The sequence below is a fragment of the Papaver somniferum genome, unplaced genomic scaffold, assembly GCF_003573695.1.
Source record: "Papaver somniferum cultivar HN1 unplaced genomic scaffold, ASM357369v1 unplaced-scaffold_23, whole genome shotgun sequence".
Taxonomy (NCBI): domain Eukaryota; kingdom Viridiplantae; phylum Streptophyta; class Magnoliopsida; order Ranunculales; family Papaveraceae; genus Papaver; species Papaver somniferum.
The window spans coordinates 360,711-382,486 of record NW_020633263.1 but is presented as its reverse complement, the minus strand read 5'-3'; the positions used below and the strand labels follow the sequence as shown (position 1 = coordinate 382,486).

At 35.7% G+C, this 21,776-nt stretch overlaps 2 long non-coding RNA genes across 2 annotated transcripts; both read left to right on the top strand.

Moving 5' to 3' along the window:
- The first annotated feature begins 833 nt into the window (after nt 1–833).
- On the top strand, nt 834–4,333 carry LOC113340743. Its single transcript, XR_003355628.1, has 4 exons — nt 834–1,251; nt 1,443–1,499; nt 2,445–2,508; nt 4,067–4,333. It is a non-coding gene; the product is annotated as an uncharacterized LOC113340743 (long non-coding RNA).
- A 16,220-nt stretch (nt 4,334–20,553) lies between these two features.
- Nucleotides 20,554–21,301, top strand: LOC113340744. Its single transcript, XR_003355629.1, has 3 exons — nt 20,554–20,654; nt 21,052–21,100; nt 21,230–21,301. It is a non-coding gene; the product is annotated as an uncharacterized LOC113340744 (long non-coding RNA).
- The last annotated feature ends 475 nt before the right edge of the window (nt 21,302–21,776 follow it).

The following is a 21,776-nucleotide window of genomic DNA, read 5'->3' as shown; positions in this document are numbered from 1 at the left end:
CTTGTTTCGCTAGAAGATCTAAGACATAATAGCTTAACTGTACGGAGTAAAAGGAGGAGGGTAGAAAAGCGGTTGCGCCTTTGTTAATTAGTTTCATTTACTAGCCTTCTATGTGATTTTGCTTCAATATCCATCCATTAAGCTTCAAAGTTAGCTCGTTGGTCCAGAAACATATAATTTCTTATTAATAGACGTCTACTTGTTTTTCGTGCTTGAAGGAATTTCTAATTGGAATGCTAATTTTATTTAAACCTTTTTATTAACCTTATTATGCCTTCATACGATCGCCTTTAATAAGTTGTAGGGGTTGGCAAATGTGCTAATATGATTATAACAACTCTCGTAATTTTACAACTGGCCTTGATCAGTTTTACATTTCTTATGGGTCTTCAGTTACTGCAAGATTCGCAACTAACTACTGTTAATCAGTTTTCTGCATGTACACATGAACAATGTGTTTGTTTGTCACCTGGACTGTAGGGGTGCAGACAACGCATACCGAGTTCTTGTACTAGACATCTAATGTTTTACAGTATTACACTAACAAAAGCTTTTACACAACATCACCTTCATATGTACGTACATATTGTTCCTCTCTATGTCAAAGTATTTATGGAATACTTTTGCAAAATTGAAACTTCGGGACATCCCGATGGTAAAGCATAAAGCTATAATGAAATAACATGCATGTCCGACTATGGCTCTTGGCCCCTACGTGGATCGGTCCATATATGGCAAGTTGATCTTTCTACGTATAACACTAAGTTACCTCTATCTATATATATAGAAGTAGAAATTGACGTTTAGTCTCAAAGTTGGTGGGCTTTGGACGCTTTAGTCCTACCATCTTAGGCCTGGTACTCGTTAATTCAAATTTGTAAATACGGTGACATTTTAATCCATTTTTATACGAGTTAGTCCAAAATATTACAGATCCAGAAAAATTCAGTTATTGTTATTACCCTAAATATCCTTTTAATGTTTTTGATGTTTTGTAGAGAGAGAAACAAATCAGTTGCAGAGAAAATAGATCTAGGTTTTCTTGTTATTCTACCTCCTTCCCTTCGTCTGCTTCTATTACAATTGATCATAAAAAAATATGATCCAATAGATAGGGTAACCAAATATATCAGTTCAACAATTTCATTGGAGATTTCGCAAAAATGAACTATTGGATTGGGTCTTCGAAATTTTGAAGGAGAAATTAAATAAAACATAGACGTAAAGGAGATTGAGAAGAAGCATTAGAAGGTTTTTTCTTCTTCCTCAAATTATACAGTAGATTTTCATTCTTAATTCTAGCTCTCGATCGGAAAATAAGAATCATCTTTTTTTTTTCCTTATGTAGAATGGAATTAAAGTCCTCGGATTTTTTTTCTTCTCTATATATATTATGTTATGAATTTTCGGGTAAAGTTATAAATGAGTACTTGAAATTTCAGGAAAGTTGGGTTATATGGATTATTTTTTCCGCTACAATCAAAACCGGAGATGTTGAGGTATACGATGGTTCATTTTGAAGTTTCTTATTATTACTGTTGTTACAAGATTGAGTAGTTCTTAGAATGTTTCAAGTACTAATTAAAACTTGTGTACCTGCTTGTTCATGATTGTGATACCAAATATGGATTTGTACCAATTTTAGGATACTATCTGAGAAAGTTTAAAACACTATTTCTTTTTGTACATGACCATTTTCTATCCTTTATTCTGAATGTAGAAAGGGACTATCGTTGAATAGATGATTGAAAAAGTAGTGAGGGGCAATGATCATTTAAGGAGCTTAATTAATATTTTGTGTAGGTATATAAGCTCAACTAGCATTACACTTACACTTGTAATAATCTGGCAATATACAAGTTTGTCGTATTTACCACTATTTTTATTTGCATCTAAAAGGAAAGTGGGTGTAACTTCCTTAAATGACACAACCTCAAGATCACACCAGGTTATAAGCTGGTGAGTTTAGTATGTAGGTATTTGATTTTTATGGATCCTATCAAATCTATATTTTTATTGAATTTTACGGTTCCTGCAATATTATTTTTCGTAAAATGACTATAAGTTTATGTTTGGGGTATATTAATGGGATGTATAAACTGGTACACAAAATAATTAGGGTGTACATGTGAAAGAAACGACTTCATAAGCTTATGCTTGCGTAAATAATTGGGGTGTACAAACTGGTACACATGTGGAGATCCATGACTTCTTGTCATTAATGTGAAAGATTCATGGTAGCTTTAGAAATAGGGTCTTGGGTTAAGGAAATTTTGTCAAATTGTTTAGCTCAAGTAATTTCGGATGCTACTTCTGCAAGGACAAGTGATAGTATTGGTGCTTGACGTGAGTGACAGAAGTAAATTATCTTATTAACAATAGGGGATTTTTAAGATGATAAATTTTTAACAATAGGGCTTATGTAAAATTTTATTTGTTTTCAGGTGTCCCATGTACTATCACTTTAACCTTGCATTTCTGGTGTGGCTCCAACTTCTATCTTTTGATGTGAGTAAAACCTAGCTCTTGGGTGACTATTTTTCTTTGTTACATTTAGGTTTGTGTTAATAAATCTCTATGTTTTGACCACTTTTCAGTTATGTTCATAAACGAACAGTGTGTACACATTAACATCAACTCCATTTAAAACTCTTTGTTACTTGTCCTGAAGCTTTTTACTGTTCAGCCCTTCAATTTATTGTTATTATGTCCGCAGGAACATTAGCAGTAAGTTCTCTTTGGCCATTAATGATAGTTGGGAGAGACATGGAAAGATAGGATCATTTGGGTATATATGTTTTGGATAGACGTGTAGACAATATGTGTACATAGTTGTACACCTATTGATTATTAATGTGTACATAATCATATATGTGTTAATTATTGATGTGTACATAATTGTAAACATGCTTATTACTATACAAGAATCTTTTATTTTAGATTTAATTGTTATTTTCTGTTTACATCTTTAATATGATATGTGGTGTTTACTCAGGGGGAGACATGGAAAGACCGGATCATTTTGTAGGCGTGTATATAATTGTGTATATAATTGTACAAGATGATGCAACGCGGTGCAATGTATTTATTCTAGTTGTATACTTTGGTTCCCTTGATGATTCCTACGTCAATATTGGTCCTAACTAATAACATGATTGTGTGCTTTAGGCTTTCTTAGTTAAATTTGATAAGTACAACCTTCGTTTAATGAAATAACATATTGATTCCTAATGTGTACATAATTATACACATGTAGATAGTTAATGTGTATATAGTTGTACACTTGTTGATTGTTAATATGAATGATTGGGGTTGTGCATGTTTTACAGGGGTGTACATATTGGTGCACCTGTGTAAATCTTATGAAAAAGTAGGTTTCCCTTGTTTTACAACGGTGTACATATTGGTGCACCCGTGGGAAGTAATTCCCATGAAAAAATAGGTTTGTGTGTGGATGTGAATGATAATCTTTATGCATGTTTTGAAGCGGTGTACGTATTGGTGCACCTCTGTCATTCCCATGTAAAAGTAGGTTTGTGTGTGGTTATGAATGATCGTTTTTCTGCATGTTTTACAGGGGTGTACACATTGTTGCACCTGTATAATTCCCATGAAAAAGTGTGCCCGAGTGTGAATATGAATGATCGATTTTATGCATGTTTTGCAGGGGTGTACACATTGGTGCACCAGTGTATTTTCAATGAAAAAGTAGGTTTGTTTGTGGCTACGAAGGATTGGTTTTAGGAATGTTTCACATGGATGAATATATTGATGCACCAATATACTTCTCATGAAAAAGTAGGTATGGGTGTGAGTATGATTAATGTTGTGCATGTTAGTAATCTCCTTTTCAGTAAAGTGCAATGAACCACTGTACTGGGATATTTCGAAGCAATATTAAGTTTGTGTAGTAATGCCCACATGGATTATGTCTCTAACCATAAACCGACTAACTTTTTATTTTGATCATTTTTTGCTTTATTTCTTATGTGGATGTTGGTGAAAGGATAATCACTTTCTTTTCAAGCTGCGATTTCTTATGTTCATTGTTTTTTCCTCGATGCAGGTTATCTGCTAAACTTACCTCTACAAATCTAGATGTTATCCAACTGGAGCTTGGCATGGTTGATAGTTTTTTGTCTGTGCGGACTAGGATGGCAGTTTGGCATAATTGGATTTTTTTTGGATCTTTGCAGCGGTGTACATAATTGTACACACAAATGTAAATTAATTTTTTTAAAATGTAAATTATATAGTCATATGTGTACTCTTTTTGTAGCTCTCAGAAAATACTTTCCAAATATATAAAGTTTGTCGATTTTGGACGAGCAGTTTAAAAGATAGATTGTTTTTAATTATTTTTATATTATTTAAAAGTTTGTCGTACAATTTCTTTTTTTGAGCAAACGTGTCACATCCACGTTGAATGTGTCAGTTACAAAACAGTTTCCACTCGTTGCACGTGTGTTTATAAAACACGTGTGGAGGTTAGCAGTGTCTTTATACATTTTCTAGACTAATCTGTTCCTAGTTGGAACGAGATGGACTAATCTGTTAATTTTCGGGGGGTTTTGGACTGAACCGTTTTTTTCCAGTATATAAAGGGTCCAAGGGACTATAGTATGTACCCAAGGGTTTAACAACATTAGGGTTTTTAAGTTGAGAAATAATATCGTGCAGCTTTTGAACCAAAATCATCTTCATGGAGAAACTTCCCACAAATATCATAGACAACATACTTTCTCGGTCACCCATTGAACCCACCTTACAGAGCAAACGAGTATGCAGAACATGGAGAAAGCTCGTCGGCAATAATAAAATCGGTCTCCTGTTTGCGTTTGCAGACTATAATTATAATCTCCGAGCTGAATCAGAAACAAAAGTACACCTCTACTATGGAGATGAGTTCGAACCAAATTTCGAGAAATCCCACATCAAGAAAACACTAAAGAATTATGAGCAATTAGTGAAACACTAATTAATAAAACACTTTATAATGAATAGATTATTTATTATGTGCAATTAGTGAAACACTAATTAATAAAGCAATTATGATATTTAAGTTGAACAAACCACCACCGTTGATTTATCTTTTCTATTAATTCCAACCAAGGTGGAACAGTGGTTAGAGGCCACTCTTATGACAAAATAGGTCATGAGTTTGAACCTCCCTGTCATAATTTTTTTCATTCATAATATTGGAATTAACGCCACAAATCCTGACCACCACTAACAAAGGTAAACTTATCCTAGCTTTGTTTTGTATTAATGATTTCTTCAATTGATTGAGATTGGCCTTCACTTTGGGTTAAAACATCTCTACCATCTCTAAATTTTTTTTATTTTTAAAAAACTCTAAAATATGATTTTGTTTTGATTTAGAGTTAATTAGAGCACGGGCTTTGGTCTGTTATTGTGAAACCTTGGCTCTCGACGGGTGTCTTCTCAACGTCTTTCGACATATTTCCTATTAGAACAAATTCTGATTTGTTCTGTAGATCAGTGTAGAGAAACATTGCTATTGTCATTACTTCACAAAATTTAAAAATTTGTTTCATTTATATATGTTGCCCAGTTCATAATATGTACTATAAACTATTCAGGGTCTACAAATGTAACAACAATAAAAAAGCGACAACCATCCTTCGAAAAGCAGGTCATAACTATGAAACTATATATAAATGTTGAAATATTTGGAAGGACACAATTCAATACCCGACATTACCTAAATCAATAATCCTAATAAGACTATACACTGCATCATATGGCGAAGACTCCACAATTTTAAGTAATACACCTTTAGGCAGCACATTAATAAGCTTAACTTTACGGAACAAATTAATATGCAAACATAAAAGTTAATCATAAAAAACCAAGTCTCCACTAAAATCACCAGCAAGAGCACCGATATCTTGCAGCCCAAGTTGATCTGACACAGTCGATACCTATGAGCCATGAAAAAAACAAAAAATTTGGTCAGCCAATAAAACACAGTATAAGACACGCTTTATCCAAAAATATTCATTTGAATCATTTCAAATTTAATTTAGGGCTCTACTCTTGCTTCAATTATGCTCATTAGGGGTCCATGGCTCCGCTTTACTATTTTAATCATTTTTCTTATTTAATCATTTTATTATTTTAATCATTTTTCTTAATCAGTAGGGTCCATGGACCCTGCAATGCATACATAGAATGCATCAGAATCATGTCGCCCAGTTTTCATCGGAGCAAGAGTAATTGCATCTTCCCTGATCAAATATGCTAAGGTATTTCGAACAAGCTTGCAAAATGTGTGAGGAACCACTTCTATGGTATTAACAACCCCTAATAACTGTGACGATCTCATTAATAAAATAATCAACCAAAGTCAATTCATTACTCAGAATACCCAACCATTCACTTATTACAAAAATGATAATACGAAATGTGGAAGTTGTGCAATATAAAAGGTACCCATATTATTGTCCGATATAGAAAAGGTACCCATATACTACTGCTATTTTGACAATGTAAACTATATTGAGTATCATTGTGCGTGGAAAGTTGCACTTATAATCATCTACAACAATCTAAGACGCATTAACATTCTCAGAGTTATGGGAAACATTTTGTACATTCATGAAGTAACGACTACTAATCTATCGAGTAAAGGTGGGTGTCAGTAGAGGCATTAACGTTTTCAAGGGACGCGGCAGAAGATACGCTAAATCAGTACCGGATGGCATTTCAGCCATTTATAGACTAAGCATTCAGTGGCCGACCTAATAGATTAGGCAACGTCTAGACCATTTATGATCTAAATTGCGCTTTAATAGGAGCACCTAGAGTACCTAATAGATTAGAAATGTTAATTACTCTAAGCATATATATATATATATATATATCACAACTCTAAGACATATAGAAGGAAACTCACCTATAGAGCTTTAACACATCTGCAAGGACGCTTCTTGTTAGGTTCAATAACTTATTTACCGCAGCAAAGCAACAACATGTTAAATGTTTATAGGCATAATGTTTGAAATATTATGGTATAGTTAGCCAAAAGGCCCAAAACCAAAGGAACCTTTAGTTCATGACAGTGAACTGACGCCTAGGGGAATTCATCTAATTGCCATAGTCAACAATACTGCAGACACGAATTCTGCCTTAGCGTAAACAACAAGTAAGTTGTTTCTTTAATTTTCTAGGATTGACATTCCTCTGAAGTTAAATATATCACATAATGAAATATCACTTTCACTGCTTCTATTCTAAGTTGGTTTCCACGTGATATGGTGTATGAGTAGACATCGTATGAGAACAAAATCTTATGTGAGATATGAATTTCTTCACTGCACATAAAACAAGACTACATGTCATACAAATAAAAAATCAAAGAAATTTATAAACGATTTAGCACTAACTTACCCTTTGCTTCTTGTTAGCCATCTCACTTTTTAATTATTTTTTCGCAGTAGTGTAGTCGGTCCATCTACCAAGCCATCTCAAAGTTCTCGACTCCATTGCCTTATCAAATTCTGCCAGACCAACCCCCTCCGAAATAAATTATCCACAAACCTTGTATCAGAAACTTGGTGACACACGTCTTGAGCAAGATCACATTTTCCCTCCATCTTCTGCTGCAATGGCTGACGCCTGACGTAGCCGTGAGTACTACACCTGCACAAAATAATTATTCTCCGAGTATTTTTATTGCCTATCCAAATTTGTTGAAAACATCCTGTGTTGGCTTTCGCTTATCTATCTCGCGAAAAAAGTCTCTACGATTTCACGCACCTCGGAATTTAAATTAGGTGCAAGCATTACAAAATTTGTCTCATGTTTAAAGCGTTTGCTACTATTTAAAACTCACACAATGTTCAAATCTTAGCTGCTATATGGAGCACACCAATCAACAATTGTCTTAGTTATTAGGATAGGTAGTTTACATGACCAGCCCGTCAGAAATATGTTGCTCAGGTTAGAATTGTAGTCTTTAAAACTGTTGCTCAGATTGTTACTGCATAGATTAAAAGAGAAAAAAGAAAAACTCATCAGCACAATCAAAAGATTACCTTCCCAAAAATTCTTACCTAAACAAAAATCATCACCAATAAAAGCTTTATTATACATATATACTCATCTATCTATGAATTAATAAAAATGACAGCATCTCAAAAAAAAAATCTGCACTTTTTATCAGTATAAAAAATGGGGAACGAAGAACCCTAACTTTGAATATACCAAAATCAGAATGGAACATACCTTTATAAATCTGCACTTTCTATCAGTATAAAAGAATGGAACACACCTTTTGTTTGAAAACAGCCTGCATCATAACGCTCTAAAAATCTTTTTTTCATTCATAAAAGGAGATTTAATCTTACATTAATTGCCGAACCGTAACGCCTATGGAGGGGAATCCACTGCGAAGTAATGTGAAGAAAAATAATGGGAAGAGAAACATATTACATTGAGAAATGCGAGTAACTAGAGTCACCGTCAATAAACGGGTTAATTTGGACCGTTAATTATATGCCCAAAATGTAGATCAGTCCATGGAAAAACACACCTAATCACCGTCCTTTATATATCCAAATTGTAGATGACCGTGAATGTAGAAAAACACCGTTTTCCCTAATAAAGTAGATTGAAGTAAAACTTAATCATTAACACTAAACTAGATTATCAACACTAAACAATGTAAGCGTTAATTAGTCATTTTTCAAATTTTTTTATAAGGGGCACTTGAAATTACCATGTAATGATCCTTTTTATCCCATGACATGTCGTCCCTCTAATAAAACTTGTTGAACCTATAACAGGGTTGTTCTATATACATGTTCATTATTATATCAGTGACCCACTATGGATTATATTTTTTGTTCAATAAATAATTCAATGGTTTTGTATCCTTTCCAAATTATCACATGATGGTAAGTTTCCGTAAACGAAAACGGAGAGCCGGCAGAAACTAACGTGGGATGACTTGGTAAAGAAAGACATGAGAAAAATTATCACCGGAGCAGGCGTTGGACAGACAAGCATGGAGAGCGGTGATCCACGTGGAAGAGGTAGGTTTCAGGAACGCTGACTAACAACCCACTTCTTTTCTTCCTGTCGATTTCATTTGTTTCCTTTGCCCCTAAACCCGCGAACACGTAAATGAAACCTGCAGATTGTGAAAGGGGGGAATCCTCCTATAACGCTGCAGTAGGTAAAATTGTGAAGGGGACACCCAGTAGCTTCTGTAACAAGGACATGATGTAAGTAGTCCACATATATTAATGGATCCCATTTAAACGGGGATTAATTGTCATCCGGTCCAAAACAAAAACAATTCGCGGGGTGTGCAGCGTGAAGTATTTTCACCTGCCATAATGCGGGTTGTGCAAGGGTCGACAGACCGGCGTAAAAACTATGTCGTACATTTATGAGATTACTCTCTAACGACCCGGTACTTACTACTGAAAAAAACTTTGGATTTGGATTTGGATTTGGTAATTTCCCATAAGACAAAAAAAAATAATTAATATGGGCACTTTTTTGCTACCTTGTTTTAGACGACAGTAGAATGTATCTGGATAAATGTGATATATGTCTTTTGGATGGTCCGCAAAAATCAAACTAGCCAACACTGTAGGAATACATGTCAACGAACACAACCGCTTAACCACTTTACCTGCAGATGATTAAATGTTAGCCGCCAAAGATCGAATATTTGGCCATCTAACTATCTACTTGAACACCTTGATTAGACAATACACAAAGTACAATAAGTGGAAAATATATCTAAAGAAAAATTTAATGGCATGGACAAATAAAATTCATGGTAAGGAGATTCTTGGTTTTTGTTGGTCGAAATAAGCCTTTTGCTAATGAGAATAATGATAAAGACACTTGGCAACATATAATTGATTTAAAAATTATAAAGTTAAAAGAAAGACTTAACTTTGTGTGTTTGAAATTTTATAGACCAAATTCAACACGGAAGTCGAATATATATTATGACTCTTTTTCCAAATTAATATATAAAGAAAAAAAAGAACGACATACTTCACACATAGTTTCCGAGAAAATAAAAGGATGAAGTAAATAAAATCTACATATATTTCCTATCTTTTCTTCACCTATATGATGTATTCACGGTGCGACACCACATCAAAAATGCAACGCCACAGGGTGGGGCAAAGCCCCACACACACCAAATAAAAGATGCATCGCCACGAGACGGGGCAAATAAAAAATGCATAACCACGGGGAAGAGCGAAGCCTGCACACACCAAGTTATAAAGGACCGGTCACAAATCTAGTTGTAATTGTAATCTTGTTATTGATTAATTTAGGGTGATTTGTTGCATTCCCGACTTTTCCCCTAAGAAAAATATTTCCACAAAATTTGTAAGTATTTTGTTTATATATTGTTATAACAAAATAGTTATCTTTCATTATTATATAGTGATGCAACAAAAATAAAATAAAATTTGGGGCATAAAAAAGGATTTTTGCGGATAAATTTTTTCTCAGGAACGTCCCTGTTACTACTTCTTTAGTTCGTCCGTTTTTGTTGACACCGGATCATTCGACATTTGGTTTCGAGGTTCAACTCTTGAGTGTGAGTATTATGATGCTACGCTAATATAATTGAATTTGTTAGTGTTTTTGAAAATTGTGGCTTATGAAGTTAGGGTTTTATCGACTTTTGAAAGAGAGGTAGGGAAGCAACGCTAAGGAAGATAAAAGAGATTCGGGTACATGAAATTGAGAATTTTAAGATTAGGGTTTTCCCAAATCCACATTGAACCTTAATTGAGGTTCTACGGTAACTTCATGAGTGATTTAAGGTTTTATTTGGTAACTGATGTGGATGTTTTACCGATGAAGTTTATTAGGTTAGGTTTTTCTTGCTTTATTAAGCCCTTTGTCATTCTTTATGGTTACTGTAATATGTTTTTTTCTTCCCTTCTAATCGTTGTTTCTACTAAGACCTTGTTTGTTTGCAGCTGACTCGACGTCTGGGTCTGAGTCAACTCCTGAATCATGTTGAGTCAGTAGTCAGACCATTTAGTTTCATTTTGTTGACAAACCTTGACCCGCGATCTGACTCAGAGGCAATCCCTAACTCGGGCATTATTGAGTCAGGTACAATGTAATCAATATTAGATTTCGGTGAATATCGGCCGGGGTTCGATATACAATATTTCGGTGAATATCGGCAAATATCGGTAAAATATCGAAAATATCGCCATACCGGATAAAACTTTAGTAGATAAAATGGATGTAGAAAAAGCTTCTCATTTTGATGATATAAAAAGATATTTCTTCAATTTACATTTATCAAGTTCGTATCTTTCTTTCGTATGAGATTTCGATAGTGATAGACACATTTTTGTGTCTAATTTGTCCTCAATGTCCGTATTGTTGGAACTCTAATTTTGTACTAATATTGTGTTTTTATGTATTTTTAGGAAATAAACATTTTTGAAAAATTTGGCTCGAAACGTTGAATTTGGCACCCGGAGGACAAGTGTTATTCGGACTCTCATTTTGGTTAAGGGGAAACCCAATTACTAAGGGGCATCTCAGTTGGGCATTTGCTATTTGCACTCCAGAGACGGATAGGGGGCAGTCTTCTTCAAAATTCAAATTTTGATTTTTGGCGGGAAAATTGTTCACAGTTCAGGAGATTTTCGATCGAAGAAATGAAGTAGTTTTACGTCGATTCAATGGCTGAATTTTGGAATAGAGATGTGATATGGCATAGAGAACATGTTTTGGGCATCGGGTTTGATCAAATTTGGCTAGAATTCCTGGTTCGATTCACCAAACCAAAACAGAGCAACACGCACTGTAAGCAAGAATAATTGGAGTTAGAGCGTGCATGGGGGAGTTCTGCTAGCTTAGGAAGAGTGCTGAGGCGTGGAGAAGGAAATTGGGAGCGTGCAGGGAGAGAGTTGACGTGAAAATCTTCTAAAAATGGTAACTATCGTTTATTTTTGGACAGCGGGTTTAATGAGAATTATGTGAAGTTATGGCGAGATTCGATGCTCCTGTTGAGTATAAAAGGGTCTGTTAGGTACATTAGAAGGGTTGTCGAGAGTTTTGGGGAGGTTTGGAGGCGAGCAGAGAGGCGCAGGAGGAGTTGCAGAGAAGTTACCTGCTGCTGCTGCTGCTGCCATTAACACGCCTGAAGAACACGAAGAACGGACTCGCAGCAGCAGTCGTTTATCAACAGCAACATCGACTGTGATTTGTGGGTCGTAGTTCTTCAACGACAACAGCACCTCAGCTCTGTCGTTGATTCTGGACGCCTTCTGTGGGTCGCAGAGTTCTGTTTTACATCAATTTCTTGTATTTCTCTTCATTGTAAAACACTTTTGAGCATCAATGAAATATTTTGAGAGCATTTTTACTATGATGAGCTAAACCCCAATACTGGGGTGATGGAGGAAGCCTTATTTCACACTTGGGTAATTATATTTAATTCTTCTCATGACTTTTGCACTAAGTTTAATTGAAATTATGATTTGAAAAAATTAGTTGTCATTTGATTTGATGCGGCATGCTTAGCTTAGATGATTTGATGCCTCATGCTTAACATTTACATCTAATATTTGGAGAATTTATCTTGGAAAAAATAAGAGTCAATATATTTTATATATTTACTGAGCTATAATTGTTAAAAGAATCATTATTTGAACCTTAAGAAATGAATTCGGTGGAATCCTAAACCCCAGTACCTCTTGCACCATTGTTAATATTTTTGTGTATATAATTTTTATTAAATCTAAAAAACTCTGCTTTCACAAGTCTGAAAAGAACCCTATTTTATAACCACTATTATTACAACCACGAAAAATCTATAATCAGATAGCGCCAACTAATGTAGGAGTTCATATAGGTCGGGAAGATAGAGTCTCAAGGTCGGCTTAGAAGACTTGAAAGCTGAACTTCGCGCACCGAAACCAATATTTTCGGCGGTATCTCGGCCATCTCGGCCGGGATGCCAAACCAAATTGGCCAGGCGTAGAAATGCCGCAGAGTCGATAGTCATACCTTTGACTCTCTGAGTCGTGGCTAATAACTGTAATACCCCTCCATCCCGTAACTCATTACCCTTCCATCCCCCGTAACTCATTACCTTTGCTTTCTCTTCCACATGATCGATAGCAAAACGGAAAAACTAAAAACCCCATATCTCCTCCACCTCTTTCACCTGATCTCTTCCAAACTAAAAACCCCAGATCTCCTCCACCTCTTTCACTTGATCTCTTTCATGTTTTAATCAACTGTAGGTATAACTTTTATTGCATGGTTTTTTTTGTGCTTGGTTTTGATTGTAATGAAATTCTAGGGTTTTCTTTGTTGTGAAATCTACAGGGGGTTAGCCCACGAGTGAGTTGGAGGGAGTTTAATGTATTTTGAATCTTGGGGATTTTGAGGGAGTGTAAGAGAGTATAGGGAGTTTGAGAGAGTTTTGTGTGTTGAGTGTAGGGAGTTTGAGAGACTCTCCCAAAATCTCTACTTTTTTGAGAGATTTGGAGTGAGGCAAAAATACACTATAAACTCCCTAGAACTCCCCAGAAAAAACAAACTCCCTATCATTCTAATTTTTACCACTAACAGGGAGTTTAAGAGTTTTTTTCAAACTCCCCCACGACTAACGGGGTTTTCTAGGGAGTTGGGGAGACTCTTCTAAACTCTCCCACGATTAACGGGAATTTTGAGAGACTCACTCGAACTCCCTCACGACTAACGAGAAAAAACACAACTACACCCAACTCCCTTGACCCTGCTAGTCAATTTTTAGGGTTTAGATTATATTCATTTTCTATTCTGCTTGTGTTGGAGCTTGTAGTCAAACCCACATTTATTATTATTGTTTTTATTGGAAATAATCAACTGATTCATGAAATGGTTCCTGATTTAAGTAATTTTATGTAGATGTAATTTGATGAGGATTTAGACCCATTTATAAATTTTATTGAGTGATCTGTGATATATGTGTATAGTTTTCCTTGCGTTTATACTGCTTAGTTTAGTCATTGTTTTCTTTTGGTAATGGTGTCCTCCCACCTGAATGAAAATGAGAACATGCTTCGAAGCCCCACTTTCCATGTACTTGCCCTTTTATGAACTCCGTTCTACAAGTGAAGAAAACTTTGTCTTTTTACATGTATGCCATATTATGTTTCTATAACACTTGACTGGATACTTCAGCTCTGGATAAGTAATGTAGACATCATTGAATATGATAGATTTGGATAAGTAGTTTAACAAGTACATTGATCGTCTTCTCCTTTTTTTATTTTTTTCTTTTTGACATTATTAATAGTCTTCTCTAGCTGTTGTATGTCTCTATCTTTGCTTACACTTTGCTGAAGTTGCTTCTGGTTTGTTCATTTTTGAATGCTATCATTCTTGGAGTTTAAGTTGATCCCATTTCTTAGCAAAATCTGGGCATGTGTACAGCATTTGTGGATTTGATTTAACATTATTATATATATAGTATCCGCTATCTCAAGTTGTTCATTATCTTCTGTTGCATACACATGGAATGAAACTTTGTGGTCATTTCTCTGTTTTCTTTTGCGTAACATTTTTCTTCCATTTCATTACAGATTGGGAAGGCTAAAAGTTTATGTAGAGTAGGGAAGCACTGAAATACAGGCAAGTACTCATTGACCCTTGATTAGTTTTTCCTTGTTTTTTTTTCTTGCAACCTTGAGTGTTTTAATAAAAATATTTGACACGACTTTTCTAGCTACATTGTACTGTTTTTGTAATTATTAGCCATTGTGCATATTATGTTCATCTGTTGTCGCTTGTGGTTTGTTTTTCATGGTCCGCAAAATTGTCAAGGTCTGAAAACCAAGAAATGGCCATGGTAGCATGTTGTCTTGCATAAGCCAATTGATAGTTGTAGTACTAGGTCATATGGTGTCCATATTTTGACACCTATTAAGTTTGTGCATCAATGTTTTCTTTTCTATGCAAGTGATTTCGTTATATTTATGTCCATATCAGGAACATAAGGTATTGGATAGGTCATAAATCTACTTTAAATTTATTGTTTCATGATGTCATACATGTTTAACTCCGTGAAAAATAAAGCTGGATAGAGGGCTATGAAACCATTGTGATGTTTCAGTAATGATAAATGTTCATGGTCAAAAATCTATACAAGGGTATTTCATGTCTTATAAAATTCAGTTAGTTGAGTCAGGTCTGACTCAAAAAACAAACACATTTTCTCAGTCAGACCTTAGTGACTTAGATCCAGATGAGTCAGGTGATTTCAGTCAGACCTTAGTGACTCAGATCCAGATGAATCAGATGAGTCAGCTGCAGATAAACAAGGTGTAAGTTTTTGTTTCAAGACACGCTGATAGATTCGGTGGACTTAGTAACAAGGTGCATTCTTTTTCGTGACCAGGCCTCTTAGTTGTCATTTTAACAACCTATTTTGAAACCGTTTATTCTTTGGTTGATGATTAAATTCTTGTTGAAGAGCCACTGATGATAGTTTTAATATGGTTGGCAGAATGCAACAAACACTTAATTTGCAGCTTTGTTAGAAGATCATGAACTAGGACGGTGATGCTTTACCATTGGTTGTACCTCCTGTTGCCTTCTCTTGAACAATGTTGTCTGCTAACAATATCTTTGATGCTGGTAAATTATATATATATTGTTGCTAACAATGTTGTCTGATACAGGCTTCACACCATCCATTTTTGTACGTTTCAAGAGATCAGTTACATACTTTCTCTGAGTTAGAACAAGTGTATTGTCACTCCTGATGACCTCAACACCCAAGAAGAATGATAAATCCCCCATATCCTTAAGAGAAAACTCTGAACCAAGAGACTCTATCAGCTGTTGAATCATTGATGCATTAGAACCCGTGACAATTATGTCATCCACATAGATGAGAACATAAGTGACATAGTCATGATTTTTTAAAATAAACAATGAGCTATCAGATATAGAACCTGCGAAACTAAGCTTAACTAGATAGCTTCTTAGACTCGAAAACCAAGCACGCGGAGCCTATTTGAGTCCATATAACGATTTATGCATCCTACAGACATGATTCGGATAGTTAGGATCAACGTACCCAGCAGGCTGCTTCATGTATACCTCCTCCTCCAAGTTTCCATGGAGGAATGCATTTTCAACGTCCGATTGCTTCAATGGACAATGATGCATTACAGCAATAGATAATACAAGACGTATAGTACACGGTTTTATCACGGGGCTGAATGTCTCACCATAATCAACTCCTGCTTGTTGGTTGAACCCTTTTGCAACCAGACGTGCTTTATGATGACTTATGCTGCCATCTGGATTTTGTTTAACACGAAAGACCCATTTCGACCCGACAACATTCATTCCTTCCTCAAAAGGTACCAATGAGTATGTACCATTTCGAATCAGTGCATTGATCTGAACATCCATAGCTTTTCTCCACTTAGGATGTTTGCAGGCTATAGAGTAGCAAGTCGGTTCCATGAAGTCTTCTCCCAAGAGTGGATGCTTAGTGGCAGTCAAACATAGCTTCTGAATGGGTTTTGTAATGCCAGATTTTGCACGAGTTCTCATAGGATGGACCACAACTTCTTGTTGATCAGTATGACGACCTTCCGAAGCTGCGCTAGTGTTAGACGATACAGAATCATTTGCTGAAACAGGTTCTATTACATGCATCACTGGTGCAGGAGAGTCATTGAGATCTGGAGAATCTGGAGCATATGATACAGCTGGTGATGGTACATTATTATCTGGAGCTAATTGAGCATCTTCCTGATTGATTTGTGAGTTACATTGGTTAAACGGATGAGAAAATAAAACACTTGTACTGGATGGTACATTACCTGAACAAGACAATGGAGTTTGTTGCTGCCAAGAGGACTGGAATGGGAATGATTGTTCTTCAAACCGAACATGACGCGATATATATAGCCTGTTGGTTTCCTGATGCAAACACAGATAACCCTTGTGTGCACTATTGTACCCTATGAAGACACAAGGAAGAGATCTAGGTTCAAGTTTATTTGCATTATACGGCCGAAGGCAGGGATAATCTAGACAACCAAAAACCCGTAAGAAGGAGTAGTCTGGAGATTTTTGAAAAAGAAGTTATAATGGAGTTTTTGACTCTGAGTTGGATTTTGGAAGCCTGTTGATCAAAAAATAGGTTGTTGTAAAGGCATCATCCCAGAAGGAATGAAGCATGTTTGCATGAAACAAAAGAGCTAAACCAGACTCGGTTACATGACGAATTCTACGTTCTGCCAGGCCATTTTGAGGTGATGTGTGTGGACACGAAAATCTATGCTGAATACCTGTTTCATTCAGATAAGACGTGAACTTCTTAAAATCTAAAGCATTGTCTGACTGAAATATTTTGATTTTATGGTCAGTTAGATTTTCAACCTGTTTGTGAAACATAATGAAAGTTTTTAGAGCATTTGACCTTTGCACAATTGGGAAAACCCAGGTATAATGAGAAAAGACATCCATTATCAAAAGGAAATAACGAAAACTTGATCTTGACAAATGCGGAGAGACCCAAATATCAGAAACAACCAAGCTCAAAGGCTTGTCATAAACAGTAGTACTAAGAGAGAAAGACAATTTCTTTCTCTTACTGATGTGGCAAGAATGACAATAATCAAAGGTTTTATTAGCAACAGGAAGGGAAAATTGAAGACAGATTCTTGAGACTGTGCGCAACATGGGATGTCCTAATCGCTGGTGCCACAATGGTAAACTAGAAGCAGCATTTGCCTGTGGTTTTATTGGATGATCCAGCTCACTAACTCCATCCAAGACATACAGACCATTCCTTTCAAGTCCTCTCAGCAGTGGTAGCCCCGTTTGCTTGTCCTTCACAACAAAAAAGGATGTGTGAAATTCAAAGAAAACGGCATTGTCTTTACAGAATTGAGACACTGACAGCAAATTACACTTGATCTCAGGTACATGATAAACATTACTCAAGCAAAAATATCTGGAATTTTTGGTAAATGAACTGTTACCAATATGAGAAATATTCAATGAATTACCATTACCCACTTGCACTTGTTCAGTGCCATCATACTCATGAGGAATAGTTAAATTTCTCATGTCTGCTGTCAGATGATTCGTGGCTCCTGTGTCTGTAACCCATTGGGTGTCTTGGTGGCCTCCAGGTAGAGCTATGTAAGAAGCTGGTTGGCGCTGCTGATTTTTATTAGGTTTCTCATAACGAAACCAACATCTATCTGCAAGATGGTTTCTTTTCTTGCAGATTTGGCACTTTGGTCATGTGCCGGTATCATTCTGTGATTGCTGCTGGTTATTGCGCTGGGAAGAATTGTTGTTGTTGTTCCTACTGAAAGACTGATTTGTGTTTTGCTGATACTGAGAACCTTGACCAGTATATATCCTTTGGTCCTGTCTATTACCAGATGTTGCTGTGGTAGACACAGCTACATTGGCTAACGGTGACTGCAGCAAGACTAGTTGTTGCTCTATCCTCATATCAAATGTTAAAAGATGAGAGTAAAAGAGATCGATGTTCATACCCTCGATTGTAGTGAGAGCAGTGACAATCGGATCATAGGTTTGATTTAAGCCATTGCAGATGGCTTGCTTCTTTTCATCAGCAGATACTATATATATCCTGATTCTGCTAATTGAGCAAAAAGAGCTTTAGCATCAGTCAAATAAGATTTCAGAGTCTTATTACCTTTTGATAGGTTGTGAAGCTGCTTCTTGAGGTTCATTTGATGAACAAAGGTTTTGGGTGCATATTCTGATTCCAACTTGTCCCATATTTCCTTAGCTGTGTCAAGTCTTGCTACCGTGCTTAAGACTTCAGGTGTTAAGGTTGAATTCAACCAGCCAACTATCAATGAATCCTGAGATTCATACGCAGTAAAATCGGGATTTATTGTTTCACCATCTGGAAGTGTTCTTGCAGGTTTTTGTTTTGTTCCATCTATGAAACATGTGAGATCATGACCCTTAAGAATAGGTTTAAATTGAGCCTTCCAGAGCAGATGATTTGTTTTGGTATGTTTCAAGGTTACAAGATATTGAATTTGTACTTGGCGAAGGGTGTTTGTAGTATCTGCCATTTTTGATGGATCAAATTTTTTTTTTTTGATTGTGTTTTGTTTTTGATAAGCGGAAGGTGGCTTGGATCAAAAGTTGATACCAAGTTAGAACAAGGTTTTTGGTTTAATGTCTTCCACTAAAATCTTGTGGAGATTGAACTCTTATTTATATGAAGAGATATAGTTACAGAGTTGTTGATAAAACAAAAATATTGTTACTGACTCTGAGAACGAGTTTATAGCTAACAAAAGGAACGACTAAGTAGTCTATAGACTAGTGTTGACTGACTGACTAACTGAGATGAGAGTCTTGAGGAAGACTCTCTGTTGTATGCTTAACATCATCATTTTAACTATGGCCTGTAGGATTGTAACATGACGACTTTATCTGTTCTGAATTTATGAACACTTTAATTGCCATGTATGTTACATAGGGTTCAGGGGAAATTTTGGGGTTTTTTCAAAATAGGGCTACAGTTAGAGAATTGTGGTGGTGTTATGAATTAGGTTTTGTATAATTTTGAGTTTTTCTAATTGTGATTGTTTAATTTTGAGTTTTGTCCTATTAGGGTTTATAACTGGTCACTGTCATACTAAGATGGGTGACTACTTTTTGCAGGAGATGGAGCTTGCTGATGCAATGCCGTGGAAACAATTAGTCAAGGAAAATTTAATCATGTTATCTACTTGGGATGATAGTCTTACAAGGAATTGGTATATCTTATTTAAGGTAGATAACGATAGTTTAGTTTTAGAAACCGTTCAACCATGCAATCAAAAGCTACAGGGTATATCTACAACTTTTAATTCCCCTAAAATACTACACTGTCATGGCGGAAGAAAAGAAGACGGTGTAGTAAGTAATCAGATCTTTTCTTGTAACCTGAGAACAAAAAAGTGGACCGAGTCAGCTAACCTCCAAACACCAAGATACAATCATGTTTCATTCTCTACAACAACTACGGATTGTTTTATTGTGGGAGGCAGTAATTCAAGTCTGGTAGAGCATTTTACGTTGACTGGTAAATCATTTCTTAGCCATTTTCCAAAAGATAAGTATGATGGTTTGACTGCTCTAAGGGTATCTTCGTTTGCGTATACCAAGTCCAGGAAATCTTTAGCTGAAATTTATATATGGTGTGAGGATGGTACACATGTTACCTACGGAGTAGCAAAACAGATATGGAGTAAAACTTCTAAATATTCAGAGATATTTGCTAGATCTCCAGAAAACATTGAGTCTCCTATAATTTCAGGCCAAATGGTTTCAGTGCTGAACAATCATTTTTGGTTCTTCCATCTTTCTAAGAATAAGTGGTTAGAAGGAATTGAGCTTCCAGTTCCTCTAAAAGCTAAGGAGAAAATCCATCTCTTGGTTTTTGAGAAAGACCGTCTCTTAGTGTTGTATGTTTGCACCAAGGGGAAACTAAATTGTTATATGTATCAAGTCAGGGATGCTGTATTAACATTAATTACTGGTGGAATATTTACATTATCAAACAAAAAAGGTGGCGAACAATACGACGTTTTGGAGAAATCGCACTTATCAACTGCATCGTCTTTGTAAGTATCTCTCCTTTTATTATCTCTTCTTTTCTTTTTTCGCATGCGTGGTGTGGAAAATTGATTGCAAAATGTGATTGGTGGCCTCTACTAGGCTAGTTTGAGTAGAGTGAGTCTACCCATAAGAGACAAGGACTTCAGTTTTCATCCTGCCACTTCGTTATTCACCCCATGTAACTGAGTTTTTTTTTCTTATGTGAATACTACACCTAGATAGGTTGGTGGTAACTGAAAATACAAGTATAAATTTTGATAATGAATATATTAAAGTTTCCATTCCGCCACTCCGTTTTCTCATATTTCCCCTTATATAATTGAATAATGAATATATAAGTATTAACTTTAACTTTTCTGTTGTAACTGATTTTTTTGTTTCTTTTTTTTTGTTGTCCTCAAGATTTGTAACAAAGACGCAACAGCAATTAGATGAAAAAGCACAAACCAAGGTGCTTTATTTGCTTTCCATTTTTTTTTAGTACGTAATCATGTTTAGTTGTATCTTACAAATATTTGTATTTACTTTCCATCTTTTAGATGAAGTACAAATTAAATAACATTTATTTTCTTTTGGGCAGACACTGAATCTCCAGTTCCTCCCTACAGATGTTAAAAACCAGTTTCGCATGCATATAGAAGACGGAGATGTGAAATCAGTTCGAAGTTGTGGTCTTCTGATTGGAAACAAAGTACGGCACAGTATTAGACCATCTAGAGTTCTTCAGAACTACATGCCAAGCAATGGGGAAATGCCGTGCATGCATGAAGGTTGGGGGATATCTGGAAAAACTGTCCTTGAAGCTGATGACTTGTGGAAACAAGGCCCTTTGAGTGTTAGAGTATACAAATATTATATGGAAAGTTTTAGTATGTAGAGTTATATTTAGCGTTTGATATATTTAGTATGAATTGATTTACAAGTATTAGTCTTGCATACCAAGTTATGATGTCGCTATAAATTATCTCATTCGATAATACAATTCTCTTTTATCATAATATCTAGTAGTTCTGTCTTGGTATCAGAAGGCCGATCCGGACCTGTTGCCCACCTCGTTTTCTTTTATAACCGGCGGCGGTAGCCTTCAATGCTATCGTCCGCTGGATCTTTCCTCCGCTGCAATATGA